At 39.0% G+C, this 12547-nt stretch overlaps 1 protein-coding gene across 1 annotated transcript in view; it reads left to right on the top strand.

Annotated features, from left to right (window-relative positions):
• DUSP23 (dual specificity phosphatase 23) overlaps window positions 1-12547 on the top strand; it is a 38029-nt gene that overhangs the window by 13180 nt on the left and 12302 nt on the right. The window lies entirely within an intron of this gene.

Raw genomic sequence — 12547 nt, 5'->3', positions numbered from 1 at the left:
GACAAAATATCCAAAATTCTCAGAAAAAATTGGAAACTCCTACAATTGGATAACACCGCAAAAGAATTGATGGGTACTCACCCTGTAATCACATACAGGCGTGCAAGAAATCTAAAGGACCATCTAATACACAGCCATTTTCAGAAAAAACGACAGGAGGATTGGCTGAAAACCAAGGGGTTTGTGAAATGCCACGGATGCAAAATGTGTCAGATTGCCAAACCAACGAAAGAAATCACATTGGCCAACAAAAAGAAATGGCAAATAAAACAATGCATCACGTGCAAGACACCATTCACTGTATACATAGTGGAATGCCCGTGCCCTTTGCGATATGTAGGAAGCACCACCGGGGAATTGAAAAATCGCATCTTACAGCACATGCGGGCAACAATACATAAGGACCGCTCAAATGCCATAGCCAAACACATGGAACAATTACATCAAGGGGATTGGCTAAAACTGAGATTTTATGGCATACAAACAATCACCAAAGGAGAGCGGGGAGGTGACCGAGCTAAAAAACTGAGGCGAGCTGAGTCCAGATTCATCATTAACCTGAGGACTATGCACCCGAACGGGTTGAATCAATCTGAAGAATTGCATGTGCACCTGTAGATTGATAAGGAAATAGGAATTAAGCGAACGCTTTTGAAAATGTGTTATAGTTATAAAATTAAAATGTGAAGTAAGCCTATTGGAAGGCAGCACAAACAATTGTAATGCGACATATGAGCCTAATTCAAGGCGGTGTAGGTGTTCAAGCTTTATTACCATTGTACAGTTTTGATTTTGCAATTTGGTGCGCAAACTTTATTAACATTTTTGTTTCAAACAATCCAGCAAAGACTACAAGGACCATAATCCTTATCAGGTCATGTGACAGGAAATGTTAGAAAAAATGTAAACACAGTGTTTAAATGTTTATGGGTGGGGCAAACCCGGTGATCGTGAGCAAGGTGGAGTGACACCGAAACGCGTAGATCAATGCGCCATTTGCCCTGTGAATTGATAAAATAAAAAGGATTGCTGCTTAAATCCAAACTGGCTGTGCGATCCGTTGCTTTCCTCCGCGGGGGGAAGTCTTGGTGAAAAATATATATATATATATGTATATATATATATATATATATATATATATATATATATATATATATATATATATATATATATATATATATATATATATATATATATATATATATATTTTTAAACCCTAACAGTATTTCTTCGACCTTATGTCACAAGTAAGTCTTCCTCAACTAAACAACTTTTCTTCGACCTTGTGTCACCTAACAAGATTTCTTCAGCCTTTTGCCAAAAATTAAAAACCCAAAAATCCAATAAAAAATTCTGTACTTCAATCATTGTCACTAATTTCTTCAATTTCTTCTTCTTCTTGACTACTATCGTAAATGTCAATGACAGGTGGAATTACTAGATAAGTCCACTCAGGAGATTTATATTTCTGATTTGGCTTTATAATCCTCTTTCCTTTTCTTGTCACTACTTCGATTTTTCTCCCAACTCCAACTTCCTTTTCAGAACCCTTTTGGCTACTGATTTCTTCCACCTGCTTCTTCGGTTTTTTGATCAACCTGACTCTCAAACTTCCACCAGGCCAGAAATCTGTTTTCCTCACGAATTTTCTCTTCGGTTCTGAAGCACTTGTCTCTGACTTCCAAGATCTTTTCTTTGGACTTCTACTTTCACCATCCACGTCACTTTCTTCAGTATCACAGTCTGAAACTTCAATTATTGACTCAGGAACTTCTCTATTCGGCAGTTTCACTCCTTCAGGAACTATGCTTTGTCTTCCATCACTGGTACTCGGTAATTCGTCTTCCTCCTCCTCTTCAATTACCTCCAACTTCCCAGATTCTGGTTTTCCGTTCCTTACTTCAGAGCTTAACTTCTGCTTTTCGATACTCTCCTGGTCAGAAATTTCTTTTGATTCAGCTTCTCTGTCCTCAATAGAACTTACTTCATTAATCTTCTTGACTGAATCTTCAGTCGTTTTTCCTTTTAATAGATTCTCTTCTTCTCCAGAATCTATTTCAATAATTTCCAAGTCTTTTCTTGTCAATTCCCCATTCACAGGCACAGGTTCCAGATGTCGACCTCTCTGTCGATCTTCAGAATCTGGATTTGTTTCACCTTCTACTTCAGAATCAGAATCTTCTGTAGTATCACTCTCAACATCAGAACTCTCAGGAGTAGGCACTGGAATAGTATGACTAGGATGAATCCACCTTTTCAATCCTCTGCATTTCACTGCATTTGTAGTGACCAAAATTATTTGTCTAGGCTTCTGCCACCTAGGAGCCAGACAATTTCTTCTTCGATGTACTTTTGTTCTGACCCAATCACCAGGTCTCAAATCATGTGTCTGAACTTTCTCATTTGATTGTGCTTCAGTTCCCACCTGATTAGACACAGAAGTCACTATATCAGATAACTTTTTACAGTAATCCAAAATAGCACTGTCATTTATGCTCAACAATTTGCCTACAGGTACAAAAGCTTGCCTCATGACTCTTCCCATCAGTATCTCATGAGGACTCAAACCTGTCTTTTTATCAGGTGTACTTCTCAATGACATTAAAACAAGTGGAAGAGCATCAGTCCACTTTACACCTGTTTCCAGACACATTTTTCCAATCCTGTTTTTAATAGTCCCATTAATCTGTTCAACCACCCCAGATGCCTCTGGTCTGTATGCACAATGTATTTTCTGCTCAATGCTTAATGCCTCACATATCAGCTTCATCAGTTTGTTATCAAAATGGCTTCCTCCATCACTCTCAATAGTGACTGGAAAACCGTACCTTGGGATGATTTCTCTGAGTAGCAGTTTTGCCTCTGTAACTGAATCACAATGTCGTGTAGGAAATGCTTCCACCCATCTTGAAAACAAACAAACAATCACAAGAACATATTTCAAACAATTGTGTAAGGGCATTTCAATGAAATCCATCTGCAACCTGGTAAAGGGACCACCCTCTCGACCAATTACCCCTGTACCCACAACTGTTTTTCTGTTTGGGTTCATTTGTTGGCATGACAAACACCTTTGACAAAAAGACTCTGCAATCGTTCTGAATTTTTTATTGAACCAAGTCTCTCGGAAAAGTCTGATCATAGAATCTCTTCCAAGGTGAGCTGGGCCATGATACAATCTGGCCATATCAGCAATCAAACAATTTGGTAAGACTATTCTGCCATCTTTGTAGGTCCACACTCCATCCTCATCACGTGGTCTACAATCTGCTCTTAACCACAGATCTTTTTCCTCATCATCTGCTTCATTTTGTAAATCTCTGATTTCCTGCCATGTCTCTACAACTGTTGTTAGCATTAATGAATTTGAATCAGATTCTTCACTTTTTCCCCGATTGAATGCACAACATTTTCTCGCACAGTATTTTGCTGTCTCATCTGCATAGGCATTGCCTTTTGAGATATAATCCACTCCTTTTGTGTGTGCAGCACACTTTACAATTGCGATCTCTTTCGGCAACTGTATGGCCTCAATTAATCTTTTGATGAAAACTGCATTTTTAATTGGTGACCCTGCTGAAGTCAAATAGCCTCTCTGAGACCAGAGCTGTCCATAATCATGCACAACTCCGTACCCATACTGACTATCAGTAATGATGGTAACTCTTTTGTCCTTTGATACTTCACAAGCACGAATTAAAGCAATCAATTCAGCCACCTGTGCTGAACGAATTCCTTCAAGACATGATGCTTCCTTAACATCTGCAACTGTACAGACCGAGTATGATGCTTTCAAAACACCTCCCTCTGTCCTCAGACAGGAGCCATCCACAAAGTAGACGACATCTGATTCAGGCAAAGGTACATCTTTAATGTCCTGCCTTGGTTTGGTGCAAAATTCCATGACATCCAAACACTCATGTTCCACTTCACTTTCATCAATAATTTCAGAATCAGGCAGTAATGCAGAAGGATTCAGATTCAATCATCTTGAAATGGAAACATTGTCTGCTCCTAGTATGATTTTCTCATACTTAGTCAGTCTGCTGCTGGTTAAATGTTGAGTTTTACCTCTTGTCAGTAGTATTTCAACCGAATGAGGCACAAAAACTTTCACAGGAAATCCCATTATGATTCCTTCGCTCTGCTCAAGACTGGCACTTGTAGCTGCAACTGCTTTCAAACAACCTGGTAATGCTTTTGCAATGGGATCAAGAACTGCAGAGAAGTATGCAATGGGTTTCTTTAGATTCCCATGTCTCTGGATTAACACAGACAATGCACACCCTTCTCTCTCACTGCAATACAGTTCAAAATCTTTCTCATAATTCGGCATGCCCAAAGCAGGAGCTTGACATAAGCTCTTTTTCAGGTTCTCAAAAGACTCCATCTCAGCCTCATTGAGAATAATTGGATCTTTCACATCAGACTTTGTCAATCTCTGTAGTGGTTTCGCAATTACCGAAAATCCACTTATCCATTGTCGACAGTAGCCAACCATTCCCAAAAACATTCTAACCTGTCTCTGTGTTCTTGGTGGTTGCATTGCTTGAATCATTTTTATTCTCTCAACTGTCACCTGCCTTTTTCCCTTTGCAATTCTGTGACCAAGATATTTCACTTCTTGTTTGCAAAACTGCAATTTTGCTGGAGACACCTTATGTCCCTCATCTGCAAGATGATTCAAAAGTATTATTGTGTCTGTCACACAATTCTCTCTTGTTTTAGCAGCTATCAACAAGTCGTCGATATACTGCACCAACGTAGACCTGCCAGGTAAATCTAAATCTTCCAAAGATCTTTTTAACAGCTCATTAAAAATCGAAGGACTCTCTGTATAGCCTTGAGGGATTCTACACCATGCGAGGGTCCTACTTTGAAATCTGAAAGCGAAGATTTCCTGACTCTCTGGGTGTAAAGGAACAGTAAAGAATGCATTGCAAAGATCAATGACAGTATACCATTCAGCATCATGTGGAATCTGATACAAGATGACTGCTGGGTTTGGAACCACAGGGCAACATGGAACAACAATCTGATTAACTTTTCTCAAATCTTGAACAATCCGGTACGTTCCATTCGATTTTTTAATTCCCATGATCGGTGAATTACAAGGGCTACTCTCAATTTCCTTTAAAACACCTTGTTTAATGAATTTTTCAATCACAGGTATAACTCCTTCAATTGTCTCTGCTTTCATCTTATACTGAGGAATATTAGGAAATTCTATTCCCTGCTTCAGTGTGATGTTGACTGGATCGACATGTTTCATCAGACCCATCTCATTCCCAGTCAAATCCCAAATTTCAGATTTCACTGTTTCCTTGAGTTCTTCTGGCAAATTTTCTTTTTCAAACGCAGGAAACAATTTTGTTTACTCTGTTTCCATCAACATCATTGTCATCCTGTACAAGCCATCTTCCTCCATTGTTTGTAATTCAACTCCTTCAGGAGAACAATATATTCTGCAATTCATCTTGCACAATATATCTCTGCCCAATAGATTCACTGGACTACTGTTACAAACCACAAATCTGTGTTTGTCTTTAAAATTTCCAATTTCAACTGGTACTGGATCAGTCAAATCAGTCCTAATTTGTTGATTGCTTACTCCGACAACTTGGATGGTATCCCCAGAGAGAGGTAGGTTTTCAATTTCCACTGATCTAACAGTAGAACGGGTAGCACCAGTGTCCACTAGAAAAGTGATGTCTACATCATTAACTTTCCCATTTACAAATGGACCAGACTGGTCAACCTCAAGAGTGGCTCCAACAACACACTCTTCCTCCTCTCTCGGGCACCGTCAGTAAAAATCATCAGAATCACTTTCCTGACCTTCTGTTAACAAAAACTGTTGTGAAGCATTTTGCACCTTTTGCCTTTGCGATTTTATTACCTGATCATCTCCTTGAAATCCCACACCAGAATTATATTTTTGCGTTCCCCCACAATTTGGAAAAGGAGGCTGTGGCAATTGACTCTGACGGTTATTCACCTGTTGCTGCAGCTGTCGCTGATGATTTAACTCGTTTAAATTCTGTTGCAACTGTAGCTGTTGCTGCAGGTCAACATCACTCTGCATCTGTGGATTTAACAATGGACTTTTTAAATTTCTAGGTGGTTTCTTACATTCGTCTCTCCAGTGTCCAATCTCGCCACAATTAAAACAAGGTAATCTTTGCTTCATCTCTTCAATCCTTGGGTTAATTTTTCTCACAAAATTATTACTTTTAAACTTCCCTTGACCTTGATTCGAATTTGTAGTTTGAACAAAATTTGTATTTTTATTACCAAGACTAGCAATCTGTTGCTCAGCCACTTTTACCTGAGCCCACATGGCTTTCTCCTTGAGCTTCTTTTGTCTCACTTCTAACTCATCACTGCAGTATTTTGCTTTTCTCAAAATGTCATCAACAGAAAGTGCTTGCCATCCGACAATACTATTCCTGATCATATCTGCAATTTCTGGTTTCAGGCCATAAACAAATCTGTAGACGAAATGACTCATATCTTTCTCGTCTAGTTTTTCATAGCCACTGTATTGTTTAAAAATCAACAGTAACCTTTCGTAAAATGAATGAACTGATTCTTTTGTTTCCTGGTTTGTTCTTTCTATCTTAACCCAATCGACCTCCTATGGTGGAATTTTGTTTTTCAACCAGTAAATCACTTTTTCATAAAAATCCATAACAATTGGATTTGGAGCACCTGTTTCTTTAATTCGCTCTGGTTCTATTTTTGGCCAACTTATGGCTATTTTGCATTCTGTCCAAAGATCTGATGGGACAGCAATATCAAAAAATCCATCCAGATCAATCCACAGAACTTTTGAGACTTTGATGAACCTGTCCACCTGCCTGTACCACTCGACTGGCTTTTCTCTCAGTCTTGGAAAATCATTTGTGAACAGCAATATGTCCTGTCTTGACCAAGGGACATGAACATATCCTCCACCTGCAATCTCTCTCATTGGAAATTGTTTTGACAATTTTTCCAATTTCTCATCTTCCTTCTTTCTTGTCCATTTCACTCTCCACTTACTCAATTCTCCCAGTTTTTTGATGTAAACAATCAAATCTTTTATGTGCATTATTCTTCCCATTGAGTTCAAATTCTCAATGTCACTTTCTGAAAAGTCTAATCTGTAATGTTTTGCAAAATTCTTTTGCCTGCTCAAATCCATTTCAAGTTCAGCTGCCAGTTCATCCAACTGATCATATTTGTTTTTTTGTTTTCCACTGAATACTCTTGCAAATGAACAGTAATTCATCATCTCGATAAAAATTTAAACTGTCAGGACCAATTGTACCAATTATTAATTCCTCAATATTTGCTTTTAATTTTGCAACATCAAGTTTAGGTTTTGTCACTCTGACTTCGGAACACTCAGCATCAGATTCTGCACCCATTGGTGATTTTGGTGATAAATCCTCATTAAAAGTCAAATTAGGCATTCTCCATCTTGAAGAGTTTATTTCAGATATGTCTGAGTAAAATTTTTCAGCAACCTTCTGAATTTCTGCATTTAAAGGAACAGTCAAACCTGTCTTATTAACTTCTCTTTGCTCAAAAACAGGCTGAACAGGACCAATGGTTACTGGAACTGTCACAGCTTCCATGCTTTTTGTTATTTGTCGAATTAATTCTTCCTATGATCGTAAATACTCAGAAGAATCTCCAGCCTCCACATTTCTGACTTCTCTCACATAATTTTTTGGAGCTTCCCTTGCTCTTGGAATTAATGAAAAATGTCTACCTTCATTACGGACATTTGCATTTGTCTCAGTTTCTGGTCTTCTTGGAGTTTCACGAATTTCACAATTATTTGGATAAATTTTAGGAGCTTCATTAATTGGAGGTGCACTCGGTGTAGTTTCTGTAGAAACCATCGGAGTAGACCATGACCTAGGGGGTCTCAAAGGCTCATTCCTTTTATCTGAAGTATAAATTTCTTCTAAAACTGCATCTTCAGATTCACTTTCTACAGGAGCATTATTTCTCTTTTCAGTTCTTTTTCCATCGGGAGAACCTAAAACCATCTCTCTAATTAAATAGAGTCCCTCACTCATGCTTCCCTGTCTCCACATTCGCATCCTGTCTTCATGTGTCTCTCTTCTATAACTCGGAACCTTAGGAGGTCTTTTAATTCCACTTGCTTCCCTTTGTAATTGATACATCTCATCCTCCCATTCAACTAAAGCTTCAAATTGAGTTGGTCTCGGCTTTGGAGTAAGAGCATTCATTTTCTCTCGCAAATTTCTTAAAACCTTTACATTAAATGAACCATCATCAGGCCAGGCCAAAGCACCATCATCCTTTGTGTAGTGTTTCCAAATATCAAACCACAAAACAGTATGATAACCATATTCACCTTCCATATACGCTGCAGGTGTTTTATACTTATGAAGTAATTTACCACCTCGCGTTTCAATTTTCTTATCGGGTGAAATACAATTTTTAAATTTCTGAAACAACGTTGGCTTTTTCTCAACGTGTTTAAAATGATAACTCAATTTTAAGAGTTAAATTCAATTAACAAATTCGTTCGTAAAATATTTCCGGGATGTTCCGCAAAAGCAACCAATCCGTGCGCGAAACACACCAACAAGCCAATAAGAGTTGAGCTACGTCACTTTTTTACTCTACCAATAAAAATGAAGATTTTCTGAAGAACTAATCGGCTTACAGTTCGTCAGAGATTCAAGAACCAATCAGGGCACAGCTTGTGACGTATATCACCCAATCCCAGCGCGGCTCTGTGACGTACACAGCAGCTGCGGTTTCTCACTTCTCACTCTTAGCGCTTACCCCTCCTTCACAAAATCTTTTCACAGCGCCATTTTGAAAACACTTTTTCAGTGGAAATTAATTTTTAACAATGACAATAAAGACTCATCTGTCTGTTTCTCTAAATAGGATAGTTTACATACATTCAAGTATTGTCATTCTCGGAATAGAAGGCTGCTATTCCCATAGAATATACACAATTGCCAGTACAGTAGTCTTTTTACTCTACCCTTCAAACAAGTAATTATGAACTCATTTCCCTCAGAACGCACAACTAAGTGACTGTCCGAAAGTTCCACTCGAACATAAATTACAAAACAAACTCGCCCCCTTCACACGGAAAAATCCCTAACTTCAAACACACATGAAATCCGTACAGGACTCTCACCTGTTTATAGAAATCATGCACCGTTAGTAGAATAACGACGTTATCCGTACAGGACTCTCACCTGTTTATAGATATAAAACATGTACCCTTACAGGACTCTCACCTGTTTATAGATAATCATGCACCGACATTATCCTACCCTTCACTCAAGCTCGAATATAACTAATACTCTTATCACAGTGAGTTTTACAACAGGCGCTTTGTCCCTATTCTCATGCTGTTCAAATTTCTTAGATAATCCTCACTATACAAGATTCACACCTAGCCCTAAAACTGTGTTGCACGGCCACAACACTTGTGATACACGACGATATCACTACTCAGAAACAGATCAAATGCCTTGTGTGACTACCTTCTCATCACACAATCTGTACCGGTACGACTTACATATAGCACGAGAACGAACTCAACATGTGTTAAACATCGATCCTATATCCATACCATAACATACCATAACACCTTGGTTACCCTTAGCAACCATCAATTTCTGCTACCAGAAGAATTGATCCAGCGGCCTATAGGAAATATGCCATAAGCAATGCTACCCAACTCTATAACCTACTTCATAAAATACTACTCTAACTCATGGACCCATTAATCAAACATGACATATTTTGACCTACTGAATCAGGTGGTCAAATTAAACCTATATACACCTTATTTACAAATTATATACAAACTATATACAACCGCGGTAAATGATGACATTATTTGAACAAATCCTAACTATTTAAATGACCACCATGGCGATGGCATCTAGCTAATAGTAACCTGCGCTTCTGAATAACCAAGACCAGCTTGTTTTCAAAAGTAAGATTTTATTAACTAATTTTAGATTTAAGAATATAATTTTATAAATGCAATTTTATTAGAATCATAGCAAGCATGTTTGGAAAATATCATAGGGAAAATACAGTTTTAAGCAAAGAAATATAAGTTTAGCATTTCTAAAATCCTAAGTCCCTAGCTAAGCTAAATAAATGGAAATAAAGTAAAGTTCTTTGAGGATTCTTACGTGCTCCACGCAAAGTCCGACAGCACGACACCCTCATCTGAAAGTTAGAAAAGCAGCAGCCAGCCCATCCCTAGGGCATGGGTTTTTTATACCTTTCTATGCTAGCTAATCTAAGTAAAGGAAAATTTTCTGCAAAAGTCGATGTCTCATTGGTCCAAGAGTGACAAGTGACATGTCACCCACATTTCAAAACTTCCATTCGGTCATATTCTTTGGGACCATTGTCTTTCTTGTATGTGTTCCAAAGCTTCCTTGATTTGCAACAAATTTGAGCAAGAGTTCTCACTGACTTCATTTCACTTCCTCGGATGCCAAGTTATCAAATGTTCTTTCTACCGGTTTCTGACCTTGGCCACGTCCGACAAAATAATGACAACGCTTCTCCATTGTTCAGTGAATGTGATTTTGACGGAAACTTTTAAAATGGACATCTCATGCTCCTTGCAGAAATTAAATTCATCTTTTAGCAAACTCGAGCAAACTAGGCCCAAAAGCAGACAACTTATTTTTCTAGTATAAAACAAACACAAGAAAAGTATTAATGCAGGAAATATTATTTATTCTGTTTCCACCCTTCGTTTACTAATTGATTAACCCTCCCAATTAGTCTGTTACCTAGCAAGAAGCAAACAAATAAAGCAGCATCTTATATCTACCAGTCTTCATGAATCCATGAAACCTTATATGCACCTAGAATAGTAGAAATGACATCACATAGACAAGGAAAGCAAAATAAGCACATGCCTCTTTTAAATCTGCTGCAGTTAGTAATGACAAAAACGAAAACGACAAAATTAATTTATTATTTTTGCACGAACAAAAGATGCAACAATTATGCACGTTTATGAGCACACATGTTAATGTCCCCGTGTGTAAAGTTTAATCTAGGTTGTGTTAGCATAACACCACAAATCATTAATATTTTTATTTATGTTATGGAAATGTGACTTCACGAGTTTAAACAGATTTCTGTTTTCTATCCCGCTCCATCACTATCCGTCAGTCACAACGTTCCTAAATACCAGAAAGAAGTGCTTTCAGGTGCTGAGAGCACAGTGGAGATTTTTTTAAAAGAAGAAACAGGAACTGGAGCAAGGCTCTCAGTTCCACTCAGATCAAAGAAAAGTAAACTGTATTCATGAAAAAATACATTTGTTTTGACTTTCTCAAGGCCCTCTTTGTATTTTAAGTTATCTGTGAAAAATGAGTGGCACTTGGGTGCTTGGACTAGGACGCTTCTCCACTTCTCGAAACACGGTCGAATCTGATGCAAGGACGCCAGATGCTTCTGCTACTAGACTCCTCCAGGAGGATGGCAGGCACAAAACTATGGATAAATAGAAATTTGTGTTTTGAAAGTCTGAGCCCCGGAAGTCTCTTCAACGCTTTAAAACTTTTTAGTTATGGGGCCTAAAAAATAAAAGAAAGACTATTGATTCCCAACGCCTAGCCGTGCAGCTGGCATTACGGCTAACACGCTCACCCAGGCGAAAATCAATTGGATGTAATCAGATATTTCCAGCAATTGGTTTACTTTGTGCGCCATGGATTCTTTCAGCGGTGCCATTAAGGAGGCCGAGCTGCCAGTTCAAGGCTGAAAATACAGCCGTTCCCTTTATTGGAGTCTTATTTTTCGCTTAAATCAAACAGATCTGTTTTGAAGCGTATTAAAGCGGCCCTCGCACTGATGGAAAATGAAAGCGCTGCCCTCAAAGGCTGCTTTGGCGGAAGAGGAAATTAGCGTTTAATACGATTGGCGACAGGATGGATGTGCGCGACAAGCAGGTGCAGCGGGCTACGGGGACAGAACAGTATTCCCTCTGGACGGAGCGAGGGGTGCAAATATGCTCTGCTGAGACTTGTCGATTACATGAAAAGAATAAATGTTTGTTGGTGGCGCAGGTTGTTGCTCTCACGGCGTATTAGCCTCAGTGCTCGCTCTGACAGGCCCTGGGGTGATGAAGTCACAGCCTTGTTAGTTTTTCAGAGCACTTCCCAGATGTGTAGTGGTCAGGGCCCGGCCTGGCGATGTAGAGAACAAGCATTGGCAGCGCAGCCGTGAAAGTGACACGGCCGCCCGGCCACGAAAGTGATCGCGATCAAGCGCGGCGAGCGATGCGCTTAATGAGCATGACGAGGAAAGCCATATGGCGCCTCTGCTCTAAGAGCGTGTAACCGCAAGCTGTAGGCCACAGTGGTAGCATTTTCTGAAGCCCTTACTAAAAGTCTCGCCAGAGCAGTGCATGTGCTGGCTCAGGCGAGAACTAAAAAAGAACTCTAAATAAGCAGATGCCCCACATCTGCCAAACTCTAAATTAGGTTCCCAGTGTGTGGTAGAATGAAACTGCATCAAA

The sequence above is a fragment of the Lissotriton helveticus genome, chromosome 12, assembly GCF_964261635.1.
Source record: "Lissotriton helveticus chromosome 12, aLisHel1.1, whole genome shotgun sequence".
Lineage (NCBI taxonomy): Eukaryota > Metazoa > Chordata > Amphibia > Caudata > Salamandridae > Lissotriton > Lissotriton helveticus.
This window is presented reverse-complemented; position numbering and strand designations above follow the sequence as displayed.